Source organism: Leptonychotes weddellii, chromosome 5 (genome assembly GCF_054177405.1).
Source record: "Leptonychotes weddellii isolate Sample4059 chromosome 5, ASM5417740v2, whole genome shotgun sequence".
Classification (NCBI taxonomy): domain Eukaryota; kingdom Metazoa; phylum Chordata; class Mammalia; order Carnivora; family Phocidae; genus Leptonychotes; species Leptonychotes weddellii.
Genome location: NC_138373.1, coordinates 125,460,633 through 125,472,619, shown reverse-complemented (window position 1 = coordinate 125,472,619; position 11,987 = coordinate 125,460,633). Strand labels below are relative to the sequence as shown.

The 11,987-nt window shown below is 33.7% G+C and overlaps 1 protein-coding gene and 1 long non-coding RNA gene across 2 annotated transcripts in view; one reads left to right on the top strand and one right to left on the bottom strand.

Annotated features, from left to right (window-relative positions):
* PTPRQ (protein tyrosine phosphatase receptor type Q) overlaps nucleotides 1–11,987 on the bottom strand; it is a 231,612-nt gene that overhangs the window by 102,782 nt on the left and 116,843 nt on the right. The window lies entirely within an intron of this gene.
* LOC145721855 (uncharacterized) overlaps nucleotides 9,101–11,987 on the top strand; it is a 6,855-nt gene continuing 3,968 nt past the window's right edge. Inside the window, exon 1 of the long non-coding RNA XR_014145817.1 lies at nucleotides 9,101–9,142. This is a non-coding gene — a long non-coding RNA (uncharacterized LOC145721855). The remainder of the gene's footprint in view (nucleotides 9,143–11,987) is intronic.

The window sequence follows — 11,987 nt, the reverse complement described above, 5'->3', positions numbered from 1 at the left end:
GGTGGTGGGTATTGAGGAGGGCACATTCTGCATGGAGCACTGGGTGTTATGCACAAACAATGAATCATGGAACACTTCATCTAAAACTAATGATGTAATGTATGGGGATTAACATAAGAATTAAAAAAATAAAATAAAATAAAAATAAATAAATATGATACAAATAATTCAAAAGTAAGGATAGAAAAAGATATATGATGCAAACAATAAACTAAAGAGCATGTGCCTATATTAACATCAAACAAAAGAACTTTTAAGATAAGGAGTATTCCCAAAGATAAAAGAGACAGTTTATAATGATTAAAGGGTCAGTTAGGGAGTTATATCTATCATAAATATGTATGTGTTTAAAAAAAAAACAAACTTTGAAGTACATGAACCAAATACTAACAGCAGAAACAGATAAATCCACAATCATTGTGGTATATTTTAACATTCCCTTCTCAATAATTGATAGAATAATTAGGCTAAAAAGTGGTAAGGATATAGATTTGTAAAACATATGCAAACACAATGAACTAATACAGAGAACATTATGGCCAACAATTGAAAATATACATTATTTTCAAGTGTGCATGGAAGAATATTCAACAAGATAAACTGTATGCTGAGTGACAGAAAATTTCTCAACAGTTTTTTTAAGATTAAATCTTAAAGATATATTCTCTGACAATAACGGCAATAAATTAAAAATCAATGACACGAGAATATCTGGAAAAGTCCCAAATAATCAGAAATTAAACATATTTTTATGTAACCATGGCTCAAAGAAGAAATTGCAATGGAAATTAGAAAATATTTTTATCTGGAAGTAAAAAACTAAAATTTTTGATATAAAATTATCAGGAGGAGACAGCACTATAAATGATTATATTTGAAAAGAAGAAAAGTTCAAAGTCATTATGCTAAGTGAACTAAGCCAGATACAGAAAGATAAAGATAAGTGTGGCATCTAAAAAAGTCAAACTCATAGAAAGAGGATTTAACATCATTAATCATCACTGATAAGAAAATAAAACTTACAATAAGATAGAACTCTTTACATGAACTAGAATGTCTGAAATTATAAAGACTGTTAACACCAAATTCTGCTGATACTGACAAGTAATTAGAACTCTCATATATTGCTGTTAGGTATGTATTTAAAATAGTACAACCATTTTAGAAAACTGCGTTTCTTGAACACAGACAAATATCTAGACTATGACCCAGCAATTCCACAAGAAAAGATTTAAACAAAATTAGCTATAGCAGTTTTACTCATAATACTTAGTTTAGAACAACCTACATGTCCTGAAAAACAGACACACAAATAATGGGATATTCATATGATGGAAAATTATTCAACAGTAAAAAAGAACAAATTACTGAAACCCTCAAGAACATGAGTTTCACAATTATGTTGGGAGAAACAGACCAGAAATTAAAGAGTACATACAGCTCAAGAACAACTGAAAGTAACTTTTGTTGACTGAAATCAGGACAGTGGTTGCCTTGGAGAGTGGGTATCCAAGGGAATTTTCTGTGGGAGATGGAAATGTTCTATATGTTGTTGAGTGGTGTTACATGGGGGTATGTGAAAAACCACTGAATTGTACACTTAGGTTCTGTGCATTTCATTTTATATAAAATAATTTCCCATAAGTAAAAAACATAAAAAAGAAAACAAAAACATGAAAAAAGTTGTCCCATAAAAGTGTAACAGTAATATTCAAAATATGTTATATATTACATTTATACAGAAATTTAAAATACTAAACATTAATACTTTCTAGCTAATGTTTTGTAAATCTAGGTGTTAGTAGAATAAAACAAGGAGCTTTATTGTAGTTTTCATATATCCATACTAGAGAAGAAGCCTTAGAGATTAGTCCAAGTAGTCAACGAATACTTTCAACTTCAACAATCATCTGGCAATTGTTCAATCTTCAGGCAAAGTTCCAACTAGTACTTGTGAGAATAGCATTCTATCCAGCTTTCAAGGAACATGTCTTATACAATTAACAATTTCTCTGTAATAACATCCTAAATTCAAAGTTAGTTTTAAATTTTAAGTGTAGGGACGCCTGGGTGGCTCAGTCGTTAAGCATCTGCCTTCGGCTCAGGTCATGATCCCAGGGTCCTGGGATTGAGCCCCACATCAGGCTTCCTGCTCTGCGGAAGCCTGCTTCTCCCTCTCCACTCCCCCTGCTTGTGTTCCCTCTCTAGCTGTGTCTGTCAAATAAATAAAATCTTTAAAAAAAAATAAAATAAATTTTAAGTCTAAACTTTAAAAATGTTAGACTTTTCCTACATAACAAATATTAATGTAGTTGTGTTTAAAAAATTACAAACAGAATCTTGGTTTTTAAAAAAAATCCTTTCTAAAGTAGGCTAATTTAATTAGTAACAAACCAGAAAATTAGGCCACTGATTTTTTTTTTAATTTATTTATTAGAGAAAGAGTGAGAGAGAGAGCGCAAGAGGGGGTAGGGTTAGAGGGAGAAGCAGACTCCCCGCCGAGCCAGGAGCCCGATGTGGGACTCGATCCCAGGACTCCAGGATCATGACCTGAGCCGAAGGCAGTCACTTAACCAACTGAGCCACCCAGGCGCCCAAGGCCACTGATTTTTAATGTATCTTTTAATTGGTATAGATTTTGTTATTGTGATCCATAAGGAATAATAGTTATTATCTTTCTAACATTGCAAATTGTTTTTAAAGTAATAATTTTTCATAATAAGGTATCCAGACACAGAAATAATGGGTGATTTATTTGAGTTTACAATGAATACTAGGTGGTGAAAATTCAAATTACAATGATAACATTAATATACTAAGAAGCATTATTTGTTTACTTGAATTTTGAAAGTGTTTAATCATATAGTGGCTGCTATTTATGCATGCCTTATTTTTATAAAATAGCTTCCTGACCAAAAGTTATTTTCTTATACACAATGAACTTGTAATATTTGAAATTCACTGAGTTGAGGTTAACAATAATTTACACAACCTTCTATTTGTTCAAAGCCTTTTCTTTATATTCATATTGCACCATTTTTAAATTGAGTCTAAATGTAGCATTATTAATGAAATTTTGCTATCATTAAAAGTCATTTGTTTTACATGTCAGAGTTTTTACACCATTCATAAATGGTTTTCCCTGAAGCTTATAATCTCAGAGAAACAACAGGCACATTCCTGAAGCTTTCAAGTAATAGGTCACTATAGATAAAGAAATAAGAAGGCTCTTGCATGCACACACACACACATCCTTAATTTACTTAAAAAGGAAAGTAAAAGAGAAAGAGAAAACAAAATGGAGTGAAATGGGGGAGGAGGTTGATATGTAGAGGCTGTTATGAAAAGTACCAGCTACAGCTGCATAGGACAGGAATGGAAAATAGGGTAATAAGATATGCCCCAGTTCTTAAATAAGTTAATAAAAATGCTGCTTGAAGAACAGCTGTCTTTAGCTGGAGCTGGGATGAAGAAAGGAGTAATGCCTGGAGTCTACTTAATGAAAGGTATTAGAGCATCGATGGGGTCAAGGAGAGTTATGCATTCTTTACAAATTCATTTTTTACAAATGGAATTACACTTAAAAGGACTTTTAAATTTGTAATTTAGAATTTGATACTTAAGACAATTTCACAATGGCAAACATTACACCTTTGGAATTGATCCAGGATAAAAAATGCGATAAGTGTCTAGGAACTCTAAAAATTTCCCAGAATGGCTTCAGTATTTTACATAGTATTTTTAGTATTATAGTATTTTTGGTATTATAGGTAAGCACATATCTGATGACAGAAATTGAGTTTTCCTGAATTTTAAATCCATATTTGGACAAAAATATGTATATAGTTCATAAATATATCTGCACAAATTAATGAGGGAATTCATAAAATGAACCTCAATCTCCCCACCCCATAACAATTCTATCGAGATACTGTGAAATAATGGAAGAAAACTATTCTAATAACAATAAATTCAAATGATTCATTGAATTTCTAAGGTAAGGGTAACTCTTTCTAGTAGAAAGAGTTCTGGATCAGTGGAAGTTCTGCCAATAATTAGTTATAGCTCACTTAGTAGACACTTAACCTGTGTGCTTCACTTCCCATGTCTGCCAAATGAAATGACTAAATGAGGTTATCTCTGAGGTCCAATGAAAATATAAAATTATGTGATTCTAAATTTTAAAAGCACAAGAAATAAATTTGTTTCATCATGGTATTCCCATAGTCCCTACCATACTACTTCATATGTATTAAATACCGTCATCTTGAGTAGATGGATAAAAAGGGTACCAGGTATGATATTAAACATCGTGTTCAGAGTTTTTGCTGGAAGCATTTTTGTTGGAAGCATCTTTCCTGCATAACTAATTGGCTGTAAGACAATTCTGCCATAAAAGATAAAATCATGAAAAATAAAAGAGGGATATTCATTAAAAAGGACACAATTAAACATTAAAAATGAATGACAAATTTTGAAAGACTTTATTGTGAAATACTAAATATTTGAATACATTCAAAATGTATAGTGCAGATTCATGGCAATACTGCACAAAGAGTGGATTTTATTTTTTTGATTGTACCTAAGCACTTATCAAAAGTTTTTCATTCATAATATCATACATGCTTTTGCTTGCTGATTCATCTTCATGTACAGCATCTCATTTTTTTCTTTTTTTGCTAAAATTTCTTCCTTCACTAAAAGATATATCAATTTCCAAATACTGGGATGCATATTTGTAAGTGAGCTTTGTCTTGCATTGTGAAAACTTTCTACACCATTGTTTGCTGCATGTCCACTGATAGATGTTCCAAAGTTCTATGGGAAATGTGGGTTCAAAACTCTATGCCACTCTGTAGACCATTATGGGAGCTGGCTAAGATTTATATCATTTATAGCATTTATATTATATCATTTATATATTAAAAATGGGAGTACTGTATCAATAGAGAAATGAAACCAAACTGTCAACCAGTTGATGAAACCATCTTTCAAACCAAACTGTCAACCCGTTATATTTATCTTTTTCAGCAAAATTGCCTTACAGGGTGGAAATGATCTGATCGTGGTGAAAATGCTTGCAGCAAAGATGCTTACTTAGAACCATTAAACATATGAACTTCTGCTTTGGAGAAGATGGAGTAGATGTATTCTCCCTACTTCTTCCACTATCTGCAACTAAAACCATAGACATTAAATATAAAGACACTGAAAGGTGGAGAGAAGGCAGAGCAACTAGGGAAATCAGGACCCAAGAAAGAGCACACTGGTGAGTTCTCTGGGTTTTCTTCTTGCCTCATATAGCCCCAAAGCCAGCAATCCAGAAATGTCAACTAGCTTAAGCCAAGAAAGCCCTAGTAAAAGCCTGCTCTCTCCAGCCCAAAAACAGTGTAGCCTAGGGAGACAAAACTTTTAGACAATAACAGCTCTACCCCAAAACCACAGAAGAAAACTGTGGCCCCACTCCCTCCCTAGTCTTCTACTCTCGGTACTGAGGCACCTCAACCATCTTTGATAGGGTGAGGTTGGAGAAGGCAAAATAAGAAGCTAGAACTTCTACCCTTTCCAGAAATAAGAAGACCCCTCCACCATGTCAGTGGACAACCATGTGGGGAGCAGTCATGAGGAACTCCTAGCCTTCCCAGCTAGGGCCAAGAGGCCTCCTCAGTGGAGGCCTAGTGGGCAGCCCTCTTTCCTGTGCCCATTCAGCATCCTTCCCTGGGGTGTCAGCGGAGGGCGAGGGGGAACCTGGATTTCTACTCCCACCTGCCAGTAATGGAGAAGTGCCCTCCCTTTCCCTACCAGAGTGGGTCACAGGAAATCATTACAGATGTAATGGCCTTAATAATTATAGGACTATTCACATACTAGGTGAGCTGTGGAAATTGCAGTTTTTGAACAAAGAGTTTGCTTCACCTAAGGTGCAAAATTTTTGTGTGTTAAACTGCTGGTATTATGTCCTTATTATCCTTTTGATGTTGGTAGTGTCTAGAGTGGCTTCATTCCTAAGTATTGGTAATTTGTGTCTGCTTTGCCAGCCTTGCTAGAGGTTTGTTAATTTTAACTTTTCAAAGAACCAGCTCTTTGTTTCACTGATTTTTCCTGTTGTTTTATGGGTTTTGATTTCACTGATTTCTGCTCTTATTTTTATTATTCTCTTCCTTCTTTCAGCATGTTTTGGGCTTTTCTTTTTCTAGACTGTAGTGGAGGGGAAGATGACCTTAGATTATTGATTTGAGATGTTTCCTCTTTTCCAAGGAATACATTCAAAGCTATACACTTCCCTCTCTTCACTGCTTTAACTGTGTCCCACACATTTTGACATATTGTATTTTCATTTTATTTCAATTCAATATATTTTAGTTTACAATATTTCTTCATTTCTCTTGTGACTTCCTTTTTGACAAATGGATTATTTAGAAGTACCACTTTCTGCAACTGGTTTGATATCACATTTCAGTTCCAATTTTGCATCCTGAGAGCACTTAAACATAATTTTAAATCTCCCCAAAAAGAGATCTCCAGGCCCAGAGACTTTCACTGGAGAACTCAACCAAATATTTAAAGAAGAATTAGTACCAATTCTCTTCCAGAAATTAGAAGAGATTCATATTATGAAAATAGTGTTATCCTAATACTGAAACTAGACAAAGACAGTGGGGGGGAGATCCCAAAAACTACAGACCAATATCCCTTATAAATATATAGATGCAAAAAGCCTTAACAAAATATTGGCAAATATAAATCAGTAATATATAAAAATAAATACACCATGATCAAGTGAAGTTGATTCCAAAGACCAAAGGCTTGTTCAATATTAGAAAATCAGTCAATCTAACCCACCGTATTAACAAGCTAACGAAGACAATCACATGAACATATCAATCACAAATGACAAAATTATAGAAGATGGAGAACAAATTAGTGGTTGTCAGAGGGTTAAGATGAGGGGAGGAGCAAGAGGGTGGACAAGACTTGGGTAAGGCTGTGAAAAGGCAACATGAGGGATTATTCTCATGGAAATGTTGTCTATTTTGATTGCATTCACATAAATATGGTGGTTGTGATAATATACTAAAGTTTTACAAGATGTTACCATTGGGGGAAGCTGCCTAAAGGGAACATAGAATTTCTCTGAGTTATTTCTTATAACTGAATGTGAATCTACAATTATGTCAAAATAAGAAGTCTAATTAAAAAATATATTCCAGAAGACACACCTTTCTTAGATATTTTACCATACAATTGTCTAAAAATAATTTTATAACCATAAGTTTCTACTTAAGGCTCCCAAAGTATGCATATTGAGTGTTTACTGTTTGCTTATCACTTTTCTAGGACTGTGTATTGATTGGTTGATTCATTCAATCTTTCATAATATATTTGAGTATCACTGTATTCTAGACACATTTCTGAACATTGGAAATAACTGTGAACTACACAAAGAAAAATCCCTATCCTAATGGAACATGTGTTGTAACGAGGACAGATCCATAGACAATGCTATGTACAATACAGAAAAGTAAAGCAGATAAAGAGGACAGAAAATTCTAGCTGGGAGGAGGTTCAATTATAAATAAATCAGATCCTCTTCAAAGTGGTGGCATTTGAGGATACATTTTCAAAGGATAAAGGAGGAGACAAAACATAGCTAGGGGAAGAGAATGGTGGGTTAAAAAAGGACCCTATGGGCCTTGAAATGACTGTGGATTTTATTCTTTGTGACTTGGGAGGCTCAGTAACTATGTAATGAACAAATTCTTCTTCTAACAATTACTACAGTCTTTAGGACAATGGTCAAAAAACAATCACTATTTTTAGAGTTACTTATGTTGCTGTCTATTTTAAATTTAGCAGAGTTCTCATTTTTCCATGATATTATATTCAAACTTCTGCTACAAATATGCAAAATCAAGAGCAAAGTAAGGCCCACTTAAGTTATTCAACCTCCCCTCCTACACTCTTTCCAATACTATGCACCCCACTCTAGTCAGGCTTCCACCTGAGCTTGACCTCCCCTTTTTTTTAAATGGTTTTATTTATTTATTTAAGAGAGAGAGAGCGAGAGAGCGAGAGAGATAGGGAGAGAGAGCACGAGCTGAGAGGAGAGGGAGAAGCAGGCTCCCACTGAGCAGGGAGCCCCATGCAGGGCTCAATTCCAGGACCCTGGGATCATGACATGAGCTGTAGGCAGACACTTAACTGCCCCTCAACCTGACCCCATTTCTTTATCCCACTGTGTGTTTTCTCTGGTGTATCCTGGAATTCATATTTACTTCCTTCTCTCTATTAATCTCACTACTTTTGTGAATAGTGATGGTGTCACAGGGTGGCTTACCATGAGTGCCTCAGAATACCCATAATCTTCAGTTCTCCCTACCATTCGTATAGATCAAATAAAATGAAGAATGTTCTTTGACATGTAGTATGACATTTTCTCATAGCACAATGAGGAATAACAAAAAAGGATTTTTCAAAAACTTGGCTATTTTATTGATTTGTATCAGATAATCTAAGTAGACACTAGTGTAACTGCCTATGAAATTCAGGGTTCAAGACCGTATCATCATTTCCCACTAGGTTACTGAATCTAAGCTTCTTCTACAAACAAATTCTGAAGCTGCCAATGAGCAACATTTAATTCATATTCCATTTCTTCAGTATAGCTTTCAATAAAATCTATTTCTAATCTTCAATATTGCCTTCAATAAAATCATTTCCTATTTGATTTAATCTTCAATCCACACAATTGATTAACATATTAATACAGTTTTATATTTAATTGCTTTATATGTATTGGATATGTCTTTACAATAATGGTGGAGTTATTTGGATGCACAGCAGAGATCACTGATGCTATTTGGGATTCAAACTTGAATCTTGAACCCCAAACATAGAGCCTGCAAATAGTAAGCATTAAATAAGTATATATTGGTCAAATTTCCACACTACAAGTGTAAAAGATACTTTTCACCTGAAGTTCACTCTTAAGAGAAGTATTATGTTTAATACTTAAGTCTGTATGAGGGATATTTTGTAAAACACTTGAATTTCAATTAGAGTAGCAATGCTAATAGCTATTTCTTTCTGATCTGTGACAGGCAACTATAATGGCTTTTATGCTTTCAGCAATTATTGACTGGTAAGTAGAATGTGTCAATTCACTTGCTTAAGAACAAACAGGATCGTGTAATTTACCTACATGCTTGACTTCTCAACTGATGTGATGGATAAGGAGAAAAACGTCAGTGGGATGCAGACAAAGGAAAAAGTGAACTTCTGAATTATTGCATTAATTTGCAACCCTGAGAAAAACTTTTACCACCCACATTCAGTCTATTAAATGGTATTAGAGAATGGTATGCATTCTTACAAGTCATATAAATATTTTATTTTTTTAAAAAGCTGGTAAATGGAAATCAAATTTAGTTGTAATCACAGTTTGCCCAGTAATCTCTGCACTGCTCAGAGAGGTCCACAAAATAGGGATTCAAATAAAATGCATGACAGATAAATTTCTTAAATAATTCTTAGGGGAATTGTGGTCAGGACTTTGCAGAAGAGGATTGAGAGTAAAATATATATTAATATAGATAATTTATTAAAATATATAAATGGATAAATATTATATATAATTCTATTTATATATAATATATATTATATATAATTCTATTAATATATATGATATATATTAATATATATTTTATATATATGTTATACATATTATATATTAAAAATATACAAATACATGTATACTAATAGTTTGCCATATATGGTTTTTTCAAATAACCAAGAGTAGAAGAAAAAAGAAAAACAGGGAAATGGAACACATTCTAATTCAACCACACTGTACCATTAATACATTTGTTAGCTCAGTGGACTTCCAGTGGGTCCCTACAGGTGCCTGACATCTTCTGTTGGACAAAAACAAATGAAGAAATCACTGTTGAAAATAACACTCCTAAAAACCACAATGTGTATTTTACTTTCCCTCAATTAAGTTTTCGGCATCCAAGGGATATAGCTAATTTTTCTCTCTTGATTCTAAATTACTGAACTTGGAAGAACTTCGAAAAAATCCAAACTATAAAATTATCTTCAAAGAAAAAAATGTTTTAAAAACTCAATATTAAGTCACCACATTTACTAAGATTTGAAAATATTATGGATAAGTACATGCATTTTGAGCTAATACGAGATTCTAAAAGTTCAGTCCTGTGTGCACATGAACTTGCTATAATATTTTTATTGGTACATATGATACACTTTGACATAAAATACTGTTAAAAGTACCAAGGTTTGGGGCCTTCATCTGTATTTGCCCTATTCCAACATGTTTGACTGTGACAATGGAACCAGCTTAGACACCAAACACTAATCTTCTCATAAATTCAGTCGTCATGATACATGTTTAACTGTGTCCAGATATGACCGAGTTTACACTGAGAAAAATACCCAATAATCCCTGGAAGGAATGTTAAGATCAGACACCAGGCAGTGAGAGAGTGAGCCAAATTTGATTTTACTTTATGTCAAAAATAAGTACAGAGTCAGTGACTCAGAGCTGACTATACACCATGACTAATCTTAGACCACTATAAATTAGAAGTTTGCGGCAGCTATAAAACTGTTTCCATTCTGAACAATGAATCTTCAGTTCTTACTAATATCTAATCAACAAACAGTTCATGTGAACCTAAATAAAAGCAAAGTATTTACCTAACAAATACTGTAATCAGAAATAGAACTATATCCTAGACCTGAAACTTAATTTTAAAGATGAAAAAATTACTTAACTATTTTTGAAGTACTAATTAATACTTATGTTTCATGTGAATGACTCTCCTTAATTAAAAATACTCCTATATTTGCATGGGAGAAAATATCTATAATTTTGCCTGGTGGAAATATAGAAATAATATTTTGCAATGGAATAAAAACCTCTATGGAAAATTATAAATTTAATAAGAAAACAATTCATTTCTTTCTCCTACAAACATGTGAGTACCTGTAATTCCCAGGGTATTTTCTAGGAACTGTGAGTAAAACAAAAACAAATTAGACATAGACCCCACAAGGAAAAAGTTTACAATGGAATAGAGTGCATCTCTAATTTCAGCATTGTCCTACCCACATAATCTTATTTAAATGCAGACTTGTCTGTGATCACCAAGACAGCATGGTATTGGCACAAAAACAGACACATAGATCAATGGAACAGAATAGAGAGCCCAGATATGGAACCTCAACTCTATGGTCAACCAATCTTCAACAAAGCAGGAAAAAATATCCAATGGAAAAAAGACAGTCTCTTCAATAAATGGTGCTGGGAAAATTGGACAGAAAAATTCAGAAGAATGAAACTCAACCATTTGCTTACACCATACACAAAGATAAACTCTAAATGGATGAAAGACCTCAATGAGAGACAAGAATCCATCAAAGTCCTAGAGGAGAACATAGGCAGTAACCTCTTTGACATTGGCCACAGCAACTTCTTTCAAGACATGTCTCCAAAGGCAAGGGAAACAAAAGTGAAAATGAACTTTTGGGACTTCAACAAGATAAAAAGCTTCTGCACAGCAAAGGAAACAGTCAACAAAACAAAGAGGCAACCCACGGAATGGGAGAAGATATTTGCAAATGACATTATAGAAAAAGGGCTGATATCCAAGATATATAAAGAACTTCTCAAACTCAACACCCAAAAAACAAATAATCAAGTCAAAAAATGGGCAGAAGACATGAACAGACAGTTCTCCAAAGAAGACATACAAATGGCTAACAGACACATGAAAAAATGTTCGTCATTAGCCATCAGGGAAATTCATATCAAAACCATATTGAGATACCACCTTACACCAGTTAGAATGGCAAAAATTGACAAGGCAAGAAACAACAAATGTTGGAGAGGTTGTGGAGAAAGGGGAACCCTCTTACACTGTTGGTGGGAATGCAAAGTGGTCAGCCACTTTGGAAAACAGTGT